General features: G+C 35.7%; 1 long non-coding RNA gene across 1 annotated transcript in view; it reads right to left on the bottom strand.

Moving 5' to 3' along the window:
• The window catches only part of LOC113942881, a 50,587-nt gene that overhangs the window by 3,249 nt on the left and 21,191 nt on the right, over positions 1-26,147 (bottom strand). Inside the window, exon 2 of the long non-coding RNA XR_003526089.1 lies at positions 12,530-12,607. This is a non-coding gene — a long non-coding RNA (uncharacterized LOC113942881). The remainder of the gene's footprint in view (positions 1-12,529; positions 12,608-26,147) is intronic.

The following is a 26,147-nucleotide window of genomic DNA, read 5'->3' as shown; positions in this document are numbered from 1 at the left end:
ATATTGCAATGTGTATTTACTCTTACAGCTGGACAACCCAAAATTAGAGCTAAATAAAGATGTCGCTCTTGTGACTTTATAGTTATTTTTTCCCCCATTTTTGGTAAATTTGCAAGTTCAAGTTTCTGTTATTTCCAGATATCCTAAAAATAAAGGTTTAGTGCTGTTAATACCAAAGTGTTTAAAAAACTAGCTATTTGTAGAAGCAAGAAACAAGAAGTAACAACACAGATTTGACCTCACAAGAAATGTCACTTAACCATCTCCTTTCAGAGATTAAGGGACAATTATTATATTAATAATGGATATTTGATTACAAGCTTCTGTTTAATTTGGGGTGGGGGGTGCGGGAAGGAAGATAAAAAAGGCTACTTTGGAGAATTTTTCCCCTTTATTACTTTTCTCTTTCATATAAAGGTGCCTGGGTCACTTACTCTTTTAAAAATGGACATTTTGCCCTCTAGTGGTTTCTTTCAGTTACAAAATGTTCGAGGAAAACCTATTTCATCAGCTAGGAATGCTTGGGTTTATTTTAATTTTTAAACTGTGTACTCTAATTCATCCACTTAGATTCTAGTGTGGAACTGCAAAGCAAAAAAAATTAAGATTGTTTTGAAAATGCTGGGTTTTTTTTTTTTGTCTGTGTGTACTGATGCACTTTTAAGACTCCATCTTTAAAAACAGTGTCTTTGGGTTACATTTTATTCACTTAGATTGTTAAGGGGAAGTTAAGTCACTGGACTTTAATTTGAAAGGAAATTATTTTGCTTTTACTTCAAAACAGTGACACTATTGACATTATGAAGAACATAATTTGCTGCTTTATTTAACAAAAAAAAATAATGAAAGCTACATAGTAATTGAAACTGTAATATACTTGCTAGAGCAGCATGTATCTGCTGCAAAAATTTTCTTTGGTTCTGTAACAATGATCCAATTATGTTTTTTGGCACATGACTTGTGAGTAGACAGAATGGATTTCTTTCAAATTTATTTGAGAGCCTTAGTCATTACTTTGGTGCTCTGGGAGTATGACAATGAAGTGATACCATTTATATTTTAATTCTTGTGACTCCAGCATAGTGGTTTTCTTTTGCAATATTTTTTATCTATTTTTATTATGTGAAGTTTTGCTGAAGTAAATGGCATGTTGTCACCCTCAATTTATTTGGAGCTCTGCAAAGGAGGAAGAATACTGCATAAAATACATAATATTCTTATGAAAGATAAGGAAGAATACTAATTAACATGCTTGGTGCAGCACCAATTGAGATTAAAAATGCATGGTACTCAGGGTTTTTCTGTTCAAGGTAATCTAAAAATAAACATTTAGGAGATACTACAAAAAGTCAACTTCAATACAAAGTTTCATTGCATCTCTCAATGCGTTTCCTGATTGCAAAAAGAAAGGTTAATGGATTAGTGCTCTTCCAATTCTCTGCTACATGGTTCCCAAAATATTCAGTTTAAGTAATCCCTGAAAGTAACCATTGATGGATTGATGATACTCAGTGTTTTCAGAATGATTGGATGAGAATAAACCTGAGTTAGGTGATACTATAAACCAAAAACTGTAATAAAAGTACAACTGGACTCTTCCCACATCATAATCAAACAAATTTCCATAGATGAAAATATCGTGAAGAAAAAGCTTATTTCATTTGTGCTCTTAAGACTTGGCAATAAATGAAAATGTCAGACTATGCCTTCCAGTGCTCTATTTTTACTTGCAAAATGTTTGTTTATAAATATTTGTTTATTAAACCCTTTTCCTCCAGTCTAAAATCTGTGAGAGTGTATCACCCAAAACACTCCTATTTTATGAAATGGTCGTATTTTTTCATAGAAAATCTCAATTTTACAAGAATAATGAAATTTTTACAGAAAAGTAATAGAGAGATCTTTCCATAAACAATGTAATTTTGAGTACTGGTATACAAGGATAGCACAGAGGAGACACCAAGTATGAAAATTGTTCTTGAGTCTTTTAGCTACTTCACCCCTGAAGAATAAGGGCTGTGTGTCTGCCAAAGTGGCATGAGCAACTATAGCATGACTCAGGAGAAAGGTTAAGAATTTGTATGGTTCAAGGCTAATCTCCTTGAGAAGTTGAGAAAAATGTATTAAGATCAGAGAAAATATCTCTACAGCTTATTTTTAAAAGCAAATTTTTTAGTATCAAAATGTTTTAAAAAGTAGCAAATTTTTACAATAAGGACCAGTGGAAGAATAGGGATAGAAAGAGTTTGTGTCAGAATGAAAGAGAAAATAATTATTTCCTAATTATTTGCAAACAGAATTTTCATAGAATCATAAAATATGCTAAATTGGAAGGGACCCATTAGGATCAGCAAAGTCCAGCTCCAGGCCCTGCACAGGACAGACCTAGGAATCATACCATGTACCTGACAGCATTGTCCAAACGCTTCTTGAATTCAGACAGGCTTGGTGCTGTGACCACTTCCCTAGGGAGCCTGTTCCAGGAAATTTGGTGAAATCTGGGTGATTGCAGATATCTAACCTAAATTTTAAAACCTGACTCAGCTTCATGCCATTTCCTTGAGTCCTATCACTGGTCATGAAAGTGAAGAAATTGGTAGAGAATTTTCTTCTCTCTGTAGCTGGTTCTTTGATTTCTTGCTGCCATTTTGTTGTTTTATTTGGTTTGGTTGGTGGGGTGGGAAAGGGCAAGTGGTTGCTTTTTGTATGTATTCAAGAGCACCTTTTTTCCCAAGGTTCTTATGATCTTAATTGCCATTGCTGACGATGCTCCAGATCTTCTATGGTAGACATTGCTGAGAGTCAGTGGACTCTGCTGTTTGACATTGCGTGCCATGTGCGAATAAGGTCTCTGCCTAGAGCTGCAGACAAACTTGGCTGCTCCAGTGTTTTGCCCAGAACTACCTGTTTTGTCTTCCTATTGAAGGCTCCTGCCCTTGCAGCAGGAATGAATGAGACAGTTCACTGAGCCTCAGGTCACTGATTTATGAATTTCTTCTTAAGAATTACCACTGAAAATAGATGCTAATAGAAGAGACTGTTAAATCATGGTGGCTGTGAGATGAATAGTATTCTCACAACTTCAGATGTGATGTCCAAGTGTAGGGGACATTTTGAGGTGTTTATCAGTTCAGTACCACTGCTTGGTCTAGTTGGAGTCAGGAGTCCAAGTCTCCAAAACCAGAAACTCCAATGACTCAGGGATCAGAACACATGCAAGGTCCCTGTGAATGCTGCATTGAAGTCAAGGTTAATAAAAAAGGTTTATTTTGGACAGGCTGACTTACAGATAAAAAATGCCATAATTCTGATGTCAATAAAAGCAATTTTTTTAAACATCACATGAGATAAACTAGTGAGGATTTTTGTTTAAATTTTTTTTCATCAAATTGGTTCCCTTATCCCTAACTCCTACTTGTAATTATTAACATTATAATTTGCTTCTTTCTTTGTGAATATTTTAACTGTACAAAATATTTCCAGTTTTCTTCCTTTATATGTAGTACAAAAAGAAGCACCAAATCAAAAATGAACAATGTATGTCAGTTTTGTTCTTCATGAAAAGAACCATAAATCTTATGAATTGTTGTCATATGCTGTAATATACTCATCAGTTAGTGATTGTTAAGTAGATTAATCAGATGGTGTTACTGTTCAAAAATCCTATTGCAAATAGTCTAAATCACATACTGAATATTGAAAATTATATCATTATGGTCATTTAAACTGCAACTAAAAATAATTAATTTATCTCAATCAAAGCAAGTTTAATAAACAGAAGAACACAACAAACTTAATTTTATTTAGTTTTTCTTCCTCTATTAAATTATGCTAGAGCACTAAAATATGCCCTAGGGAACAATTCCTGTAGGTTAATAAAGACTAAAATTATATTTCAAACTTTTATATCTATGTCATATGAATATCTAGATAGAGGATAAACAGCTTTTGAAAAATTGCCTGAAAACAGCAATGCGTCATGTTTAGGGAGAGTTTTCTTCCAGTTTGCTATGCTAGCATTTTTGCTATAGTGTCAGTGTTCTTAGGAAAAATGGGATTGCCTAGAGACAATCTTGCATTATTGTAGGAGTTTCAGCCAATCTAAAGTGCTTTTAGAATGAAAGTGCAGTAAATTCTGAAGAAAATTTTTTCTTTTCACTGCACCTGCAGCTATTATATGGTGCTCTGTGGTTGTAGTTCTGACATCCTTCTAACCTCTATGAATGCAAAAATATTGTCTTCAAAAGTTTTAATTCATTAAACTAGCTAAATAAAAGTTTCTTTCCCGTTTTGTAAGTTTTTAGTCCTTTCAGAACTATACAATGCTTTCGTACTTTTGCGTTGCTGCACCCATCATCCTCACCCAAGGTTTGATGGTTGCTTAAGATACCAGGAGACCATAGTTCTTGCTTTAATTGGTCTCAGGGACTTCAGATTTAAAAAAGATTACCTGCAAATGATACTCAACCAGGCTTAGCAACCTCCAAAGAGAACTTGAGTCCTAGCTCCTAACAGTGAGATGTGCTTGTGAAGAAAAGAAACGCCAAACTGAGTATTTCTGATTCTCTTCCCCACTCCAGCCAGAGGTTATAGACCTGAGCCAACTCTGCAAGCACATATCTTCACCTACCCAAGCCACAGCCCCATAGGTGGGACCTCAGGAAATAGTGGACTGTCATGTTTCCCTCATTAATAATTAGAGGATAATGAAAGGCTTTTCCCAGGGAGTTGAAAATGCCACTGAATATACTTCTCAGCCACGAAGGATTCAGACCTTGCTGCATATCATTTTAGCATTAACTTTAAAATATGTTTGAATGATTTGAGATGAAAAATTGTACAGCAGAGTGTGAGGTGATGGACTTTAGCATTCATAACAACATTTGTGTGTCGCCTAAAAGACTCAGGGAGAAAAAAACTCCAGGGCAGGAGTTTTACCTACCTTAAGTAGGAGGTAAGATAAGGGAAGGTTTTAATGAAGCCTCTCAGGCTCTGAGAATACAAACCAGGCATGTGCCCTGACCCAGGAGTTACAACTTTTATAATGATGTCCATCCAATCCCTGTTTGTCCATGCTCCGGCCTTTGCCCCACTCCGTCCCTCAGGAGTTGAGTCTGGGGGAGTTTTGGGACCCCCTCTTCCTCATCTTCATTTTCTTCGGAGCACGTACAGTCCTTGGAGACTTTCCAAAGTCCTGAGTGATATCTTATTGTCCAGGCCAGGGTGCAGATGTTCTTAAACAAAATTAAGGCCCACCTTGAAAAAGAGACTAAATATGCTATTGGAATTTAGAGGGAGTCGATATGAAATGGGGTAATATGGTTGGATATGTGTAACTACTGTGCTAAAGGGTAAGGAATATAATAAATGCAGCTACATTTAAAACCTACATTTTAAACTACACTCTAGGTCAGGGGTTGGGAAATGGGGCTTTATCTGATAATGAAGATACTTATTCTCTTGTTCACCACCCTGCATAACCCCAGCCCCAGAGCTACAAGTACAATCAGGAGTTTTACTTTAAAAATATACAAGGCTCCAAAAACTCTTGAGGTAGCATAAAGAGAAGACATGGCACACGTTTTCTCAGGAGATACTTTTACTGCTAACTTTAGAAAATAAGGGAGAAAATAAGAGATCTTGGCAAAAATTTAAAGGGCTAATGTACAACCAAAATAGAGCATTCCACAAAGCTATAACTTTACATGTTAACCCACAGAACTTAGCAAAATCCATTCCATTTGGTCCCAATTTACCCAAAATATTAAGAAAAGAGATTAAGAGAAGAAGAGGAAGGAGTAAAGAAAGAGAGAAGAATAAGAGAAAAATGGCTACCACTAGACTGTACAAGTCCAGCTTCTGCATGGCCAGGTAGCAGGTCTCAAGAAAAATGGAACTATGTGTTGCTTTTTTTTGTGCTTTGGCCCCCTGTGATAACCCTCCCAGACAGGACTTCTGGCCTACTGGTGAGGGGTGATATTCCTGCTATACCAGGCAATCTAAGGCTGAGTTAGGGGCTTCAGGGATGTGATGTGGGCTATCCTCCTGGGGTGCTTTTGCCTGACAGCTGGTCTGAGGTTACCCGGTGAGACTGCAGGGACTGCAGTGTGGGATACGGCATTGCCTCACCCCCATGGAATTTGACTCATCCTTTACCACGCCCCCCCCACATGCACTCTTGAGTTTGTTCTGACCCAATAATTATTCCAGTGTCTCACATACCCTCACATTGATTTAATCAGTGCCTCTTCCACTATTCCCAGTAACACTGTAAAACAAGTATGCCTATGAGAATGCTCAAGCGTTAAACATCTTAAGTTAAACTTATTTTTGTAGTTATGTTATGTTTCACTTACATAAATCCAATTTCTTCAAGATTCACGGTAGAATGAGTGAGACCCATGTTAATTTGTATTTGTGTGTTTTTCATATTACATTGATGATGCAATTTCTAATATGTATTTTTCTAAATAGCACAGCTACATTGACTATAGCAGCGACACCAGCTGGTGTGCCAAAGTGAAAAATATGTTTTCCTGTTTTGGCTTTGTTTGAGTAAGTCTATATAAGCAATTGTATTCTTGAAGCAGATTTCATAACAGCTGCTTCCAAATCTAACTCTTTCTCTTACCATCTGTCTTCTCCTAATTCTGCTATTAGAATGGCAAACAGAACCCCAAGGGTGCTGTGAGTTTCTGAGAAAGATGGGCAACCTCTAGCAGCATCTGAACATCGAAAGCACAAAGCTGCATTTGAATTTAACTCTAACTTCCTATTCCAAATGAAGACCTGGGGGAAATGAGAACTGTGCAGATGCTTTGTGTGAAAAACACAGACTTATAAGAAGTCTGAAGATGGATTAAACAGAAAAAAAAAGTTTATTTAACTCTTTTAAGTGAAATTAACACCATCAGGCATCTGAATCTGACTAATTTAAGAAAAAAGAAGTCCTCCTACTAAATCTTGTCTTTGAAAGTTCTGTTTCAACTAAATTAAAAAAAAAAAGGTAAAAAAGGTTATAAGCATTTAAAATCAGGTCACCACACCATCTCTACTGTAGCACTTAGTGTTACAATAAGGAAAAAATGTTGTATCTTAAAAAATGCTCAGTATACCCTACAGACATTTTAAAGATGGAGTTTCTTTTAAATTAATCTCTCTTGTAATGTTCTGTGTAACTTACAGATTTACATTTTCCCCATCACTTACTGCCTATTTTCAGCCTGTAATAGAGTCATATTTCTTGGTGATTTTATGGTGATCAGTTTTTACTGAATGATACTGAGCCCCACACTGCTCAGCATCTTCATAAATACTCTGTTTCAAACCCAAATGTTCAAACATATTGGGTTTGAAACAGACTCAGAAGGTTTGCTGACAACACTAAACTGAGTGGTGAGGAGGACAAATCAGAGGGGAGAGCCATGTTAAAGAGAGACCTGGACTGGCTGGAAGAGTGAGTTAGCAGTAACAGTATAAATTAACAAAGACAAGTGCAGTCCTGCACCTGGGATGACATAAATAGTACAGGCTAGGATCTGTTTGATTGGAGAGCCAAATATGTCAGCTGTGAGCTGTTGCATCAGCGATGGCATATCAGATCCTGGGCTGCATCGGCAGGGGTATAACTACCAGAGATAGACTTGAACATCCTACTGTACTCAGCACTTGTCAGGCCTCACTTGGAGCACTGCACCTGGTTATGGTCCCCACAATTCAGGAGAAATAAAGACTGGAGAGGGTCCAAAGGAGGCCCAGAATGGGAGAACCTGTCCTATGAGAAGAGACTGAAGGAGTTAGGCCTTTTTTGCCCTGGAGAAGAGAAGGACTAGAGGAGGGCTTCATTACCATATTCCAGTCCTTAAAAAGCAGCTGCAAAGAGGATGGCTCTCTCTTCACAAGGAGCAACATGGAGAAGACACAGGCAAATAAATACAAGCTATACCAGGAGAGGTTTTATCATGATATAAGAAAGGAATTTTTTACAGCAAAAACAATCATTCAATTGAACAACCTCCCCAGGAATGTGGTAGAGACTCTGTCACTGGATGTTTCCAAGATGCAATTGGACAGGGTGTTCGATAATCTCATCCAGGTTCCCTTCCCCACAAAAAATTAAACTAGATGATTTTTTGAGGTCCCTTTCTGCTTGGGTTATTTTATAGTTCTGTTACATCTATCAAATCTGCTTTTGGAAGAGCAAGGAAAAAGTAACTTTTTAGGAGACAGCCCCAGTGCTTATTTCAGTAATGCTAGTTGCTTAATAACTTAACTATTTCTACTGAATTATCTAACTACCTACCTAATATCATCTTTCTTCAGGGTAAGTACCAAGGTACTGACAGAAGGCCATATACCTTGACATATACAAAGCATTACTACTGACTTGGTTTTCCAGTTAGTCTTACTGTCAGAAGCTACTTTAATATTTCCTTTACTGATATCTGAAGAGGAACAAACATCTGTCAATGCTAAGTACCTAATACATGCATGTTTTATTCTCTTTCTACTTCCTGTCTGATTGCTGCTATTTTTTGCTCATTTAAAGAAGTCAAGAAAGTAGAAACTGGGAAAGCTTGCAGACAGAATTTGACATAAAATTAGCCTTCTTTCAGTCACATAAAATATGAGATTGGCAGAGTGATCTGCTCAGATCATGAATCAAGTTTCCTATTTACAGTGCATACATCAGATCCCTCTGTTGCAAAGTCACTGAAATATGCGAACAGCTATCTTTCAACATCTTTGATTACTTTGTGCTAGGTTGTCTCAGTTTTAAGTTGTATGTTCATATTACCCAAACTTCATTCATCACGTCCTTGGCTATTGACGAAAAAAGCCCATTGTACTAATTTTTAAAGCTCACAATGTCAACAAATAATTTTTTCAATTATTTTTCCAAATGCCAATCAACAAATATACGCATACTTTACTGCAGATATGATCATGAAGACCTTTATTTATTATAAAACTTCATATTAATTATCTTCCAAATATTAAGAACATTTGATGTTGTATAATATGAAATCTTAAACATTTAGTTCCATCATTTTCTGCAAAAGACTTCTTTTTTTTATAGGTTTAACAGTATAATATTGGGGATTATTTTTGGCTCAAAAATTGGGAGAGGAAAAAATGTTGTCAATGATGCTAAACACAAGGCGTACAAATCACTTTGTAATAGAGAGAATAAGGAAGATCAGTCATGCTTCCTGAGGGGAAAGGAAATGGGAGTTGAGTTTTAGTCTATTCTCCATGGAATATTTACTATCAGACTTCATAGAACTGAAATTCAGTGTATCATTTTAGTTCTCTCCTCACAATGTTGGGTAAAACCTGATTAATTAGTACTTAAATTTGTCACAATGAAAACTCATTCTGGTATCTAAAATGTTGACATAAATTGCATTTGAGCATTTTTTAAGGAGTAATTATTCTGTTGTTTCTTAGTAAACTGACATCAGATTTAATCTTTTAGAGTGACATTCATCTTGACTAATTTTATTCACCTAGAAACATTATCTAAAGAAATTGTCTGGGATTCCTGACCAGCCAATGGACAGAGATACATGTAGTCTCAAAAGCAGATTTATATCTATATCTAATCTAATCTATATCTATATCATCTATCTATATCTATATCTATATCTATTTATATCTCTATTCTAAGTTTGGTTAAACTGTATTTTGAAAAAAAAATAATTTTCTATTAATGCAGGTGTTTATAACACTGGAAAGCCTAAATTAAAGCTATGATCTAATCAAAGTTTGTTGATGGCTAAAGTAACATGCAATTTCATCTTTTGTCTTCACACAAACAATCATTTGATCAGCAAGAAAAAAAAACTGCTTCTAATTTATGTCACTTTCCTGGTATTCTCAGCAAAATGAGAAAATTTTACGTGCCTTAGATCTCCTGTAATTTTCAAAGCAGAGCCCAATTTTGTTTGACAACAAAGGTTAGCATGTCTGTGACTGCTCAGATGTTAGATGGATGCAGGAGAATATTATCACAGGAATGTCTTGAAAAGTTTTTCTGTATATTGGAGCCGGGGTGATGGGCATTGTCATATATTTTCAATGAATGAAAAATGCCTAAAGGTGGTTTATTTACACTTGCAGTACATGCTATTCTAATATGACAACAATAGAGGCCACTATGGTTCCAGAATTCAAAATCTAAAGAAGCCTATAAATTACAGTTTCCCAGAGAATGAAAACAACAGTAGCAGTTTTCAGGTAATGTTTACCTTTTAAATTCTAGTAAAACATTAAATAAATATGTCTTGATGATTGTAAATACTATTTTCTTGAAATTAGATTCAATTCAATGGGAATAAGATTTTGTTTTAACTAGATTAGAAGTTTAGGAAATATTATATTGACGAATTAAAATATTAGCATAAGAATAAATCTTTTATTTAGGAGGTACTGGGTACTCTCTACAGAGGCAGAGAAGTTAGAATCATTGTTTCTACCTGTATGCTGTGTTGAAAAATGTATTTATTCTAGTTGATACTGCTTCAGAGCCCATTAGTGAATATGAGGCAGTAAAGTGGGTATTTAATTTTATTTTTTTTATTTTACATTCTAACATTATTAGTAGTTCTTGCAAAGTAGCAAGGAGTCATTATTATAGATTAGGCTACTAAATGCATAGGTAGATACATGTTTATGTTTACACTGAGACGTTATTTAGGCATTTTTTTGACACTTGTATGGAAAATCTGAAATATTATCTGTGACTTATTCAAAGAACTAAATACTGGTAAAATTAAGGAAGTCTTGATGTTACAACTACCATTTGCTGAGCACAGGTACAGGGAACAAGTACAAGACTGGAAATTTGTGTATGGCAGACTGCCCAGTAACTAAATATACTTCTTTTTAAATGCATAATCCTCACTTCAGTAGCTGCTTCCTTTGAAATTTGGCTGGGAACTGAGTGTTTTAGACTGGGCCTAAAACACAAACTAATACTTGTCCACTTAACATGCTCTGTGTGGACAAGGCTTAAATTTTCACAGAGCTCCAATAAAAGCAGTGATGCTTGGTCTGGACACAACTGCAGAGAGTAATGTGGACATAGTTGAATTGTTATAACTTTGATGCTTCTTAATTTCACTAGGCAAAAGGCCAGTTGCTGGAGGAGCTATCTAAGGGGACACAAGATTTAATGGTGATACCATCAGTAAAAGTGTCACTCATTGAGCTGGGGAAGATGCATATTTTTATTTAGGTATTGTCCAAAAGTGAATTAAAGTAATTTTACACCATGCATTGAACAGTCATCAGATGACTGTTGGCTGCTTTCAACTTGAGCTGGATTTAACTGTCAACTTAAAAATGAGAGATTTAAATCCCTGCAAATGAATTCTAATAGAATTTCTGTGTGGTAGCAAGTGAATACCTTTAATTTTGAAATAACTTCTATGAAATTCTCTGCATTCAAGTCATCTTATTATTTCACAGAGTAAAAATAGCAGAATCTAGAAAGAAAGTAATAGCAAGTTTATCTTGCTTTCTTTCATTGTACAATTACAGGTGCTGTGGATGATACCAGAGCTCCCAAAATTAAGTATGGGGCAAGTCTTAGAGGAGCTGGAAGGCTTCTCTTAGTGTTTTATGTTTTCTTTCCAGTGCCTAATGAATTTTGTATTTTTTCATTCTCCCTGTGTATGTCCTCTACATGATTATTAGTAAGCTATTTAACATATGCATATTTACAACACAGATTTTTCTCACTATATGCTATCTTCGCACATGCTGAAAGAACCTCCTAGTAGAGATACTTTATATGTGGCAAAAGGAGAGCTTTGCTCACAAAGCCACATTACTTTTGTCAGGTCAAAGGCTAAGCTGAGAAAAAACACTTGTTTGCTGGCATGGTTCTATCCATTATACAGATTTTGCCAACTTGTACCAGTCAAGCAGTGCAATTTTATATCCATAGAGTTTTTCCCTAACATAACAACATTGACAGAAACATTATAGTCTTACCTATGGAGTACATCTGTTCTGTGTGTTGCAGCTGGTTCAGACAACTTGTGATCTGTAGCTCCTGCCTCCTAGTTTATTCATGTAGTTCAGGAGTTGAGGATCTTGCATTTTTTCCCTTTGTTTATTTCTTTCAAGTCTCTTGGAGAGACTCTAGAACAGAAATTTACCTAATACTTATTAACAATTATGAAGATAATGAAAGAAAAAAAAACAAAAAACCAAAAGCACAGCAGAAGCTAAACCTTTAAACTTTATGCAGGTGACAAAGAGCTGGAAATTTGCTTTAGGGACAAGGACTGTCTCTTTATAGAATAATATATCTGTGATTTAATTTCCCTTAGGAAGTCTCAGTCTAATCTAGGTGTTTTCATCCTATCACATATCAGAACTAAATTCTCTACTGTTATGGATTGTTGAGGTTTGTCTGAAAGCCTGCCACAGTGTAGCAACAGCAGTGTCTCAAAACAGAGCAATCATAATTTGAGGATGAAGAGAATTAATCTGCCAGCCCCGTGGACTGATTCCTCACCTGCTCAGGCTGAAGTGTCATCTATAGGCCAGGTTTGACCAACATCACCACATCAGTCAGTGAACACTCTTTTAATGGCTGTCAGCAAGGGGAAAAATGACAGAGAAAAGGCAATTAGAGTTAGAAAAGTGTTGTTTGAAAAATTACTTTTGTACTTGATACTTCCGTGAATGTGAAAAGTATGATCTGTAGTCTGTTAGGTTTAAGAATAACCAGAAGTAGAAAGATGCTTTCTCAAAGTCAGCACAAACTTAATAGAGGCAGAAATTTATATTCTGTGAGACAGAAACGGGGATAACAGAGGAAAAAGGGTTAAACAAAATTAGATATAGTGACAGGTGAGTAAAAGTTAGCTACCTAAAGTATTTTACTAGTCCTACCATGGGCCAGTTGCTAATGCTTAAAGTAAGGAATATGTTTATGAATAGCAGGGACTAGAGGGGGATGGCTGTGATATGTGATACCACATGATAACACACCAGACAGTTTCTCTATCAGCAGGGTTGATAGAAGTCAAGAGCAGTAGCTGAAGTTAATGAAGAAAACTTCAAAATTACTGAAAGGCCAAGGAGAGAGGCTTTGCTAGTGGCACTGCAGCAGGAGGAGACCTTACTTTCTCCCAGTGATTGGTTTTGAATGGTGTTCTGCCACGTATGTACTTAGCCCATATCACTGCAATGATAGCACTATGTACTTGTGGTAGAACACCTGCCAGGGAGGTCTACTGGCTTGTAAATCTCTTTCATTCCTAAATGATACCAAGAGAACTGACCACAGCACCACTCACTTAAGAAGAGTGATAAACCCTCTCCTGGACCCTTATTGCTAAAAGCATTGTTTGCAGGAAGCAAGGGAACTCAGAAGGTGAACAAGGAACAAGAAACTGAGAACGAGTTAAAAAATATCCAGTCCAACAGCAAGGTTGTTTGTGTCAGATATCCCATTTTTACAAGGCAGGTTTGGCTGTGTTAGCAATTCTCTTGCAGTTTTTGGGTTGCTCTGCATATGGTAGCAGAGTTAAACCTTGTCACCTTTGAATGACATAGTTCAGTTTAATGCTTGTGAGGTGAACAGTTCATTGCAGCTCTAATGCAACATTCTGATGCTCTTGAGGCAAAGATCAATAATTAATGTTCCACTAGAGACCTTAATGTCACAGTTACCATCACACATTGTTATGTTTTATAATGACATCTCATAAAACTAATAACTTATAAAAGAATAATAGTGGTAATGCTTGAAGGAGGCAAGTTAACAAAAAAACCTCAGTATCCTCCCTCCTATCCCCTGTTGTCTCTTTCTTCCCAACAGTAGATGCTTGCATCTGTGATAGGGATCCTAAGGCAAAGTAAGCATTAGCTGGTTGGTGTTATAGAACACTAGGTAAAATAGTACAATGGGTAAGAAAAATACAAGCGTGCATCATGCCGTGTAAAGACAGTGCATTCTCACACAGAGAAAATTCACAGTGTGCTGTCAGATGTGTTTGCGTCATGAAGACCTAAGAAACTTAGGTGGATATGTCCTCCAGTCATAAGTAGGATCTCAAAAGCTTATGCATTGAACATGCAGAAAGTGATAAACCAGCAAACTCCTTTCTGGCGCTCTTTATTCTTTTTAAAAAGCATTTCATTGTTGTTGTTCCCTTGACAACAAATTTCGATTGTATCAAATGTAGGACAGTATAGATCATTCATCATTAAAGCTTTACATTTACACTCCAGTCAAATATCAGTAAGAGGGATTGACATTCACAAATGGTCACTTTAGCCCGGGGAACCAAGTACCTTTAGGCTTCCTCTGTAGTGGGTGATAAGGGAGCACCTAGATATAGGCCACTGCTCTGAATCCTTTCAAAGCAGGTCCTCTAGCAGGTGTTTCTAAGTTGGAATCTAATTTTCACTTTTTCATCCATCCAACAGTATTTTTTCCCTAAGTATGCAAAACAAATTTTTTAAACCATTGTATAAGCATGCTCTGAGGACAAATAATTTCACTGAGATTTTGAACCATCCCCAGGCATTCAGCTGGAATGTCTGAACTGGATGATCAGAGAGCAATTTCCAGCTTTGAGGTCTTGATTGCTCCATCTTTCCCTATGAACTCCTTTTCTTCTTAAAGGAAATGTGTGTATGTATACAGCACTGGATCTGCAGTGCACTCTGGGAGACATTCTGCCTGGCATGAGTGGGTAGGGACCATGAAACACGAACATACCTTTTTCCTAGTTTGGACACAGTCAATGCATGAAGTGTCTTCTGCTTCCTGCCTTTCTCTCTTGTGCATCCAGCCACCAAAATGAATGATTTTGCCCTTGGTGAAAAATGAAAAACAGGTTTCTTATGCCAATGTACTTCTGCAAGGAATGACTTCACTTGTGTACAAATAAACAAAAGTAACTAACGAAACCATTCTTCATTGGTTAATCCTGTCAGACTTAATATATTATACAAACCATTCCTTGTGATGGCTTAACATATTATTTCATCAAGCAATAAATATTGTAGTGAAAAGCACCCCAAGTTAGTCACCCTCAGTGTGTTTCTCAAAAGAAGAAAATTAATAAGGTAAATTTTAATTGAGCTTTTAATGATGATGTAACACATGAAAGGAGTCACCCTAATATTGCAGTCCCCAAATCAAAGGAAATGCATGCATAGTAAGTTTTAATGCATGTTACTGTCATTCTTCTTCACAAGTTTGTTTCATTTTAAGAAATTTTGTATTTCAGTCTTCTTGTACAAGTAATACAGAGTATAATGTCCCACCAATATAATTTCAAGTCCTATAAGCCTTGATTCCCGCAGTTTTGAAATATTTGGCTGATGAAACATGAAATTGCCCAGGCATTCTGCGCTAAGATTTAAGTTGTGTTTCTGGTAGCATATTGACTACGGACCAAAGTGGAATCATTGCAATGCTGAGATTTCATATGCTAAAAATACAAGTATATTGTTGCAGAATAACGTATGAACGTACCTCATGTTACATCAGGTGTGTTGGCCCAAAGATAGTAAGAGGATCTGGATTTTTTTCTATCTTTACACAACTTCATGGTCATATAAACAATGCAACTTTTTGTCTGAGATACTCAGTGTACATTGTACTATTGAACGTGCTTTCTCTGACACTTCATATTATATTTAGAGTTATTGTTGTAGATTATGTTCATGAAAATTTTTAAAACTGATGTCAATATAAATTAAAAAGAGGGTATTTTATTAAAGCATTTAAATGATGTGCTGAACTGAATGGTAAAGGACTGGCAGACAATGTTTGCTGTGACAACTACATACTGGTTTTGGACTGCACATAACCATTTTAAATAGCAACCAATGGCTAACCAACTATTAAATCCAAAAACTGGTGTGAGCAACTACAGTGACTAATATGGATTACAGTGGCAAATAAATTCATAAGTATATCAATAATAAATAATATCCCTATACCAATGCAGGATCCCTGTAATACATATAATATATGATAGACTTGGTACACAATTTATAAAGTTATTTCTGAAGAAAAAACACATGGAAAGATATTTACGTACTAAAATATAGGAGATTATATAGAATATTCTTGTTACATAGGTGTATTAACAAACAATGCAAAATATTCATATAAGAGTATCTGTTGATTCACACCATAACTATGTCAGTCATGGGTTACACCAGTGACACCTGCCTGGGACATTCCTGTCCAAGCTATACCATTCATTTTTCCAGCACTTTAGTTGTACTAATGCAACTCATTATGGGACCATGCTGATATGATCCATGATAAAAATAAAAAAAGTATACTAAAGTAAATTGGGTTTTAACTTCAGCTTTATCATGTAATAATTTTTCCTTGAAAGGACTTCATCATGTGTAAAATATTGTATGTGTTTCCCACCCTTTTTAGCTGTCAGGCTGTATAAAGTTCTATGAAAACCAGATGGCAACTGCCATCTTCATTAATATCTTCTATGAGCCGGACAGTGCTTTCCTGTACCACTGCCTTTTGAAAGAGTTCTCAATTCCAGTAAATAGCTGAAGTGAATTGCAAAAAACAGTGGAGATGATGAGCTGGATGCAACATTGCTTTGGTATCTTCTTTCTGACTTCTGTCATTTATAATGTCTTTACCAGGGGACAACCATCAAAGAACTTTATTTGTTCTGATAATATAGAATGAGAATTAAAAAGCAGAAAGGACAATCACATCTGCTCAGTGCTAGGTCTGTGTCAGTGTGTTCTTATGCTAAATGTCATCTCTCTCCTATTGTCTGATTCAGGAAGAATACAGTTTTCCAGCCTCAATACTTAGAGTTCCACTCCTATTTTAGTGCCAGCTCAGTAGCCAGACCTTAGCACAATTTCTAAGAATGTGGTTTGGGTATCTTCTGTGCTTAGTAACTATAAGACTACTTAGCAGTAATTGGTACATCTATGCTATTATGATGGAAGGAGGGTACAGAAGAGGCCAAAGGACAACTGCTATCTAATTTGTGGTCTTTTCCTGTCAAAGACTCTACAGGAGGAAAGAACTCAGAAATGCTACATGAGTAAATTGAAAAACCCCACCCATTTTCCAATGTAATCAAGAGGTCAGGAGCAGGTTTTCCTGCCACATTTTTAATTGCTCTAAGGAAAAATCTGGCCTAGGACTAAGTCTAAGTAAGGGAGAGACCCTAAAATAGATACTTGAATTTCCTGCATAGCCAGTTCAGACTTCAAAGGCCAGCAAAGGCCATCTGGCCAACCGAATGGAAGATTCTTATACAGAGAACAAAGATAACTTAAGACATTTTTCAGCTGGTGTCTAAAGTATAAATTCTGTTAAAGAATATAAGACTAGATCCTTATTGCCACTAACACTACAGACAATGTGAAAAAAACCCTCACCTTGATTTCCCCTGGACTTCTGTGTTTATCTGGGGGATTATAACTGGTTTAATCCTACACCTGTTCTTTTAAGAAAGTAGTGATGATATAAATAATAAATATATAAATGGCTATATGTCAAAGTGTTGAAATTAAATACAGAATGGTCTAATCAGTAAAGAAAAATATCATAGTAAACGCTGAATTGTTGGATTCCAAAAACTGGATATGAGAAAAAGAAAAACTGCTAAATTTAAACAAAGCCTTGGGCTGACAGATACTGGAAAACCCCCTTTTTCACTGGCCTCATCTCTGTGGATTCTTCGTACCTTCTTCAGGAGGATGTAAAGAAACTCCTTACATGATGTTATCACGTCCTGCCCCAGCCAGAGAATCCACATCCTAATCTCATTAGATCTCTGCATAAAATCCATTGTATTCCCTCCCTGCATATGTATACTCTGTATCCCTTGTCCAATACCTAATCCCCCTGTAAAGTACTCAAGATAAAATAGGGTTTTTCCATGAGGTAATTCCTAAGACCCCAAAAATGTGTTAACCTGGGTTCTCCCCCTACCTCATCTTTGTGAAACCCACCCATTTTAATACCATGAATATATAAACCCCCTGTTAAATATTTAAACCCCAAAGTCTTGAAATATGAACTTGTGAGTTCAAATAAAGGATTCCAGTTTCTGCCTCCAAACTGGGATTTTGTTAGTTTATTGACTGCCTACACTGAATCATCTTTCCTTGTATTATTCCGTTTTCTGTTTCATTTTCTGTAAATAAACTGAAATTTAAATTTTCTGTAAAGAAACTGAAATATGACTTAATATTAGTAGTTCTGAGGCATCTCAAAGAAGACATCTTAAGTCCTGTACCATAATCTGAGACATTGACTGTTCTCTTGATCCACTTGGTTTGATTTTTCTAATGGCTTCATTATGGGCAGTGAAAACACACTTTTATTCATCTGTTTAGAGTCTTTTTGTACAAATTGAACTATGAGATAGTTAAGAGAAGATGTTTTTATATATTCTAGATTCCTTAATTGGAAAAGGGTTTAATATAAAACTAGACAATATCTATAACCTTCATGTGATGACAAAGTGGTAAATGTTTTTCAAAATATGTAGAAGATTGTTGACATTTGTCCTCAGTTTTTGGTACTAACAAGCAAGAACAAAATAGTAAGATTGTAATGGTGCTACAAAGTAGCATGTTAACTTGTCAGAAAGGGACTTATACCACAATTGCGTTCAGCTCAGCAAACTAAAAATAAAAAGTGTTCTAAACTGAAGAATCTGAATGTCATTTCTTTCAACTGCTTTTGCTGAAGTGCAATCCTGAATTGTGATGCAAAGTTATTGATAAAGAGGCTTAATTTCCTCTAGGTCAACTTGTATTCTGCTTGGGAAATATCTTGAAATTAGACAGAAATTGGTGATCAGACATCTGAAAATAGAAACATTAAGGTTTTTTTGGCTATTGAATCTTGAACATAGGATCAAGATATCCAAAATTTTGCAAGAATTAGATAATTCTGCAAAAGAAAGGAAATTATGTTTTGGGCTTAATTCAGTGGGGTAAATATAGGCAACTTCTACAACTTGAGATGCTTGAGGATATCTGAGTCAGATATAGGACTGAAATACAACAGTAGATGTGTAGTAGATTCTTACTAATGCCCCATTCCTGGAAATGTTCATGACCAGGTTGGATGGGGCTTTGAGTAACCTGGTCTAGTGATGGCCCATGGCAGTGGGATTGGAACCTGATGATTTTTAAGGTCCCTTCCAACCTGAACCATTCCATGTTTTTATGATTCTGTGATACATGTATGGAAGACCAGAGTTCTTCTGGAGTATTATCAGAGGATAAGTAGTATATCAGGATACATCAGTAGAAGGAAAATAGTGCTACAGACACATTTACCAGGCAAATGAATGGAGATCCTTATTTTTGGTGTAAATAATCTGGAAAAATGAAAATGTCAAGACATCTTTTCTTCTGAAGAAGAAAAAGGTTTCAAAGAAAATGCAAAGAGTAACAGGTATTTAGCAACCCAAATTCCGGAAAAAAAGTAACATAAAGACACATACTTTCTGTAGATGTTTTATAGTGTGGTATTTGTTGTCTAAATAACATCAAGAATCTTGAATCTTTCGGCAGTCTCTGATTGAATCAGATTATAGTCTTTTATTTATGGCTCAATTATGTCCTTCATTTATGAAAAACTGTTGAAGTGTATAAAGTGATTTAGGTAAACAGAATGTCATCTTTCTTACAAAGGTGCTTCAAGTTATTTGGGAGAGTTCTTAAGCTAACCACCAAATGTTGTAAATATAATTTAAGTATTTTATGGCTGCAGGGCATGGATCTGTGTTACTAATGAATGATTGAGTTTTTTTTTTTATTAATCAACATTTGTAAACAGAATCAGACATAGCACTGACTCTTGAGGTACACCACTAGTTACTGGCCAAACCAGTCTTTGTTTCACTGACCACCACTACCTGGACACAGCCATTTAGTCAGTTTTCAGTCTACCTCACTGTCTCCTCATCCAATTCATACATCAACAGTGTGTCTAAGAGGATCTCATTGGAGACAGTGTCAAAGCCCTTACTGAAGTCCAGGTAGATAACATCCACTGGTCTCCCTTCATCTACCGTGCAAGTCATTTCATCATAGAAGTTTATCATGATGATCAAGCTTGACTTCCCTTTGATGAGGCTCTGTTGACTATTCCTGATGACTTGTCTTTCATGTGCCTGAAAATTCTTTCCAGGATTAGCTGCTCCATTATCTTTTCAGGAATCAAGATGAGGCTGACTGACATGTAGTTCCCTGTGTCCTCCCATCTTGAGGATAGGAGTAGAATTTGCTTTCCTCCAGTCTTCAGGCACTTCCAGTTACCATGATTGTTCCAAGACTATCAGGAGTGATATCTGCCAGATGCCTCAGTGCTGATGTGTACATCCCATCACAGGCCATGGACTTATCCATGCATTAAATATTCTCTGAGTATATCCTTTTCCACCAAGGGTACACCTCCCTTACTTCACATTTTTCCATGGTAAAAAATCAAAGCAAACCAAAATGCAAACAAAAAGCTCTGAAACAACTGCAGTCTATAAGTCAGTTATCTATATATAAAAAAATGGATTACTTGTGAATGTAACATTTTTAATAATTAAGTAAATAATTTTAATAATTAAGTAAAATTGCTTATGAATAATTAAAATAAGACTGAATTCAAGAAAATTCCTTTGCTTATTTGTATAGTCTGCTGTAACAGGCAGGTAAGTAACATAACATTCCATACTGCTGTAGAGTTTTGCTGTAAAATTGAAAAACCCCTTAATGTGCAACACTGGAATGCAGTCAAGATGAACATCCCGCATAGGAAATGAGCTCAGGTGTTTGTCCTCTCTGTACTCCAGTTTCGTTAGCCCAGTCTGAGGAGTACTGGAACCAAAATGACAATTTCCTACACTGCTCTTCAGTCATTACCATCAAGATAGAACTTCCATGGTAGAATGTGTCTGGCTTAATCTACACAGGGTGTTCAGACCACACAGAGAAAGTAATGAGAGCCATTGGAAGTAAACATTATTGGATTTCGAGCAAGAATAGCCCTTAAGTACTTCAATTCAATTTTGATGCTTTTATTGCAGCTCGACCCATACAACACCAGACCTACTTTTAAATGACCGTTTGTCTACAGCAAGAAGTGTACTGTCATGCAGCCCTCTGTACCTCCACTGATTACTGTGATATGCAGAAGACTGAAATTGATGATATCACTTTTCGTTTTGTCAGTAGAAGCTCTAGTTTAAGTTTATTTGCAGACACGTACATGGGGAGTTTACCTAAGTTATTCTGGCCTTGTAAGACTCCACATCCGAAGAGTCCCCAGTTACCTGTCAAATTCCACCCTTAACCATCTGTTAGATTCCTTGTAGCTCCATCTGCAAATGTTACCAACTTCTCACTTTGTTATTACTTGTATTCAGCAATTACTTATGTCATGTCCAGTGGTTTCTCCTGATCTATTTGCTTAGCTTAATCTCAGGCTAGGGTCATTTGTCTGTGTGCTTTAATGGAGGGATTAATGGGAAAGGGCTCTGGGAAGAGCTATATCAGAATATATCTTGCAAATGAATCCACCTTTGGGCACTGGTGTCTTAGATCAGTGATGGACAAATCTTTTGCTCTGTGGACCTTTAGCAACTAAGAAAATGTTTCATAGATTACTAAACACCATTCTCATGATTTACTTGAAAACAGTGGGGAAGAAAAGGAACAAAAAAGCAAACAAACAAAACCACTCTAGAAGTTGAATGGACAAGATCTTTTTGTTAGGAATTGCAAATAAAGGTGAAATCATCATAAAACATATGACTGAAAGCAACTGCTCTATATATTGCAAGTAATTGGACAAGATATATCAGTTAGGTCTATGTTGCTGATTTCATTCTGGCCAACATTTTTAATTGTAGCTATGGGTTGCATCCCTATTCACTTATCAAATCTGTAACATTAGGGATTTGAGGGAACCTTAAGGTGGCAAAAGGTGAGTCAGAACATGCTAATAATGGAGACAAAAAATATGAAATAAAATTCTTGTTTATTCAGCTCGCTATCATTGTGACTGTATCACATTATTCTGTAAAATTTTGCTACCACATTTAAAGGAAGCAACAGCAAAACATCTGTCCATTCCCCATTCAGTCTAGATCAATCTGCTTTTCCTCAGATCTGATAAAGAAGCAGAGTGCCTCAAAATTTAGTTTTTTACCACTTGTCTAAGTTTTACTTGGCTCCCCGCCAAGTCCCCAGACTCAGCACAAAAATACCTCCGTCAAAGCACTAAGGAAAAAAAAAGGTATGAAAAATCCACACTAGCCAAACTATCTGAACACAAACGTATTTAAATATATTACAGTTGAAATACCATATAGAATTCCAAAAGGGAAAGGGAAGGGGGAAGGAAAAAGGAACAAAACCAGAATAAAATATACACGATCAAAACCTCAATTTCTAGCAACTAAGGAATTAGCAAAAGAATATCTTACTGCTCTCCTTGGGACAACAGAAATCGCGCTGGATGATTCACAAGGCCTCACCAGACCCCACTCCCCCACACAGCAGACCCCATAGCAGGGAACCCGCACCTCCAGAGCCCCTGGAAGGGAAGAGAGCGAAGGCCTCTCCTCCCTTCTTCTTTATAGCCCTGGCTTATGTAAAAATCATAGGGAATACTGAGTAGTACGGCCACTTCCTTTGTTACAAACTGGTCACCAAGGAAGGCGGAGACTAAAACTACCGCACCACTATATCCATTTAAAAGAGATTACCTCTCCATAGAATTTTGCCTCACTTATCTCTTTACCATCCTAATGAAAAGAGGATTATGAGGAGGACGCTGACAATGCTTCCATTGTTTTTAGAGAAAACAAAGGATAATTGACTTAATATGAAGAATGGAGAGAGGTTACATATTAGTATTAATCTTCTAACTGTGAGGATAGAGAAGATTACTCAGGTGATGTCCTGGTAAAACTTCTTCATACTCACTATCAGCACATTCAGTGTATGTCTGTAGGTACATCAGAATCTAAACTGTGCTTAAAAATATCTTTGTTTGTATAAAGGAGATATAGAAAATATTGTATTTTTATGAAAGGAAATGTATAGTGTATCTCTAAAAGTTATTTTCAACCATACATGGCTGAAAATATGATAGGATTTTCTGTCTTTTTCTAGTGTTGTCCTTAGAGAATCTAACCCATTCTAATTTAGTTTTGCAAAGTAAGACTTTGGGTCAGTATCTGTAAAGGAATAAATATGTCATTTAATTCTTTGGACAGCCAACAAGTAGATTTTCTATGCCCTCTTTAACTCTATCTTGTTTGCTTTTGACCCCATTTAATTAGCAAAACATTTCTTTCAAATCTAACATATAAACTAAGCTTTCTCTCAGATATTAAAAATATTATCACTGTGCATTGTTGTTAGATTTATGGTTCAGTGCCAGCCTAGCTGGCACAGAATAATTTAGTACACAGAAGAACCTGAATAGAAAACTAAGGGAAGAGCTTGTTTTTTTTAATTATTGAATTCATATAAATTATAATTAACATAATGCTTAGAATATAATTATACTACCATACAATAATTTATCTTGTGTTTATGTACCATGTCCAATTTACTTGTGTTAACCCCTAACCTACACATTATGACTTGGCATTATGCATTTGTAATAGCAGATGTTCATTTTATTTTTGTAATTACCTGAATATGAGATTTAGGGTAATTATTTGTATAACTTCATTAATAATATACAGTTTCAAAACATGGCAAAAGAAAAAAAAAGTATCAATTTAAGAACATTTCCTATACTAAATGTATCTGTTTTTAATTAACTGTAACCTGCTGTTTGAAAAAACAGTGGAAACAAATGAAATTAGAAATAAACAGGAATTCCAGCAGAGTTCTTTCATGCAAAGAATACTAGAAATAGTGAATAAATTGCCAAGAGCAATGATGCGATCAGTATAAATGGATTTGCGGAGGAGAAGGGAGAAATTAAAGCTGCAGTGACAATATGGAAGAGTGAGAAGGAAATAAATTTAGAGAACTTGCATGTCTGGGTCAAGCAACCTGACTTAGTAAATAATTACTTATTAATGTGTTTGCCTCACCAGGCCTGTATGTAGATTCACAGTTTTACCATCAAAATCATTTGTTAACATAACAAAAGTTCAGACAGGGTCAAATTCAAGGTCCAAAAGTTCAAGCTAGGGAAGAGATCTTTCATTCTGGAGGCAGATGGTGCAGCAGTTGTTGGGTGATTGGTGATTTGTTTACTATAAATGCTGACCTGGCATTCTTAGTGGCATGCTTGGAGATTTAGAAAAGGAAATAATTCAATTACTCGGTACAGCAAGCCTGCCACAGGTCATGGCCATTAGTAGCCTACTAAGTTTTTTTATTTGATACAACCTCATAGAGGAAAATCTTTTTGCTGATGGTAGCAAAAGATAACATTTCATCCACCACATTTCTTTTATTTAGAGACCTTGGTTTTTAGAAAAAGTGGACTAATAATTAAGAAAAATAAAATGTTACTTAGGTAATTTTAAAGGTATTTGAGGCTTGATTGGGATATCATGATATGATCTAAATATCTGCAGTAATTAAATATTGCTTTCAGAGGGTTTGTACACTAATTGGTAAATGCATCAACTAAGTAGCACTGGAATGGATTATAGCATCTCTCTCATTTCTTCTGTGTAGAAGAGTAAAAGACTGTGATTTGGAGAAGAGATAAAAAAGCTGTAACACTGACTGCTTTCAAAACATTCCTGAAAGGTTATCAGAAATTTGAAAAAAGTTACATGAAGAAGTATATTTTGAAAGGTTATTTGCATTTTAATGGATGCACATGAGAGATCAATACAAGTAATTGTTTTCCGTTATACACTCAGTTTTTACAATGAAACACAACTCAAAAGATCTGTGTGTCTATATGTATATGTATGTGTATATATATATAAAATAAGAGCTTTTTTTTTGAATATTTCAGCAGTTGGACTGATTTAAATAATTTGTTTAACTGAAAAATACTCATTGGCCAAAATCCAACTTTGTTCTATGTTTTTTATTAATGGAAACCAGTTTGGATAACCCTTTTTATTTTGTTGCTATTCTTGTTTGCAGCTAAGAAAATTGAATAAAAACGTCTTTCAAAATTTTAATGAAAAGCAACCTACTAGCATTATTCTGAATTCCTTCTACAGACCCATGTGATCCACATCTCTGTTCTCTTGATATTTGGTTGAAGAATCAGCACTTTTCCTTAATGTGAGAAAGATACCAAAAATAGAAACTTAAAGGAATAAGTCCTATTTTAACATCTTTATGTCAAATATCTGAAGAAGTTTTGGAATAATGTCTGCTTAAGCCAATGAGAGTTAGCTACATGCTAGCATCTGGTTTAGCATTGCTCATGTGAGGAAGGTGTTTACTTATTATCATTATTTATAAAACTATGTATATACTAAGTTTTTGTTTGTTTGTTTGTTTCTGGTTTTGTTTTTTGTTGGTTTGGCTTGGGTTTTGGTGAGTTGGAGTTTTTTTAAAGTAATTTTAAGGATATGGATCAGAGTTGTGATACAGGTAGAATTTTTGTATTCAGATTTTCCCAGTTTGCAAACCTGGGCTTACTCCTCCAGGCTATTACTAAATCTTACTATGACTTAATGATTCATAGCATGAAGTTGGTAATTTATTCAAAATAGATTAGGCCTTTGCTGTGCTAGGTGTTTTGTCTCATAGGAAATATTCAGTACTTTATAACTCACAGTAGATGATCACAATACAAGTTGAATGACATATATGCCTGTGTGACTTTTAAATTGGTTGAAAAGATGAGCTATTGATAGATAGCTATTAAAAGTCACTGTAAACAGCTTAGATTGTCAAATTAGAGAACTGTTTATTGGAAAGAATAGAGCAAAAATTCCCTAACGATTGCACTAAATAAGAAAAACTATATCAAAACAGTATAATACTGCAGCAATGCTTTCCATCTTGGGATTTCACTGCAATGCTCATATTTTGTAGCACATTGTCACAAACCCTTAACTCACAAAATCAAGAGGCTGTCTGTCAATCAAGAATCTGCCTGCCATATTGCCAGAATATTGAAGAATGCTTGGAAATGTAAATTAAATGTGTTA

The sequence above is a fragment of the Corapipo altera genome, unplaced genomic scaffold (assembly GCF_003945725.1).
Source record: "Corapipo altera isolate COAL_440 unplaced genomic scaffold, ASM394572v1 2b, whole genome shotgun sequence".
In the NCBI taxonomy this organism is placed as follows: Eukaryota; Metazoa; Chordata; class Aves; order Passeriformes; family Pipridae; genus Corapipo; species Corapipo altera.
Note: the sequence above shows the minus strand (reverse complement) of the source record. Positions and strands in the feature narration are given on the sequence as shown.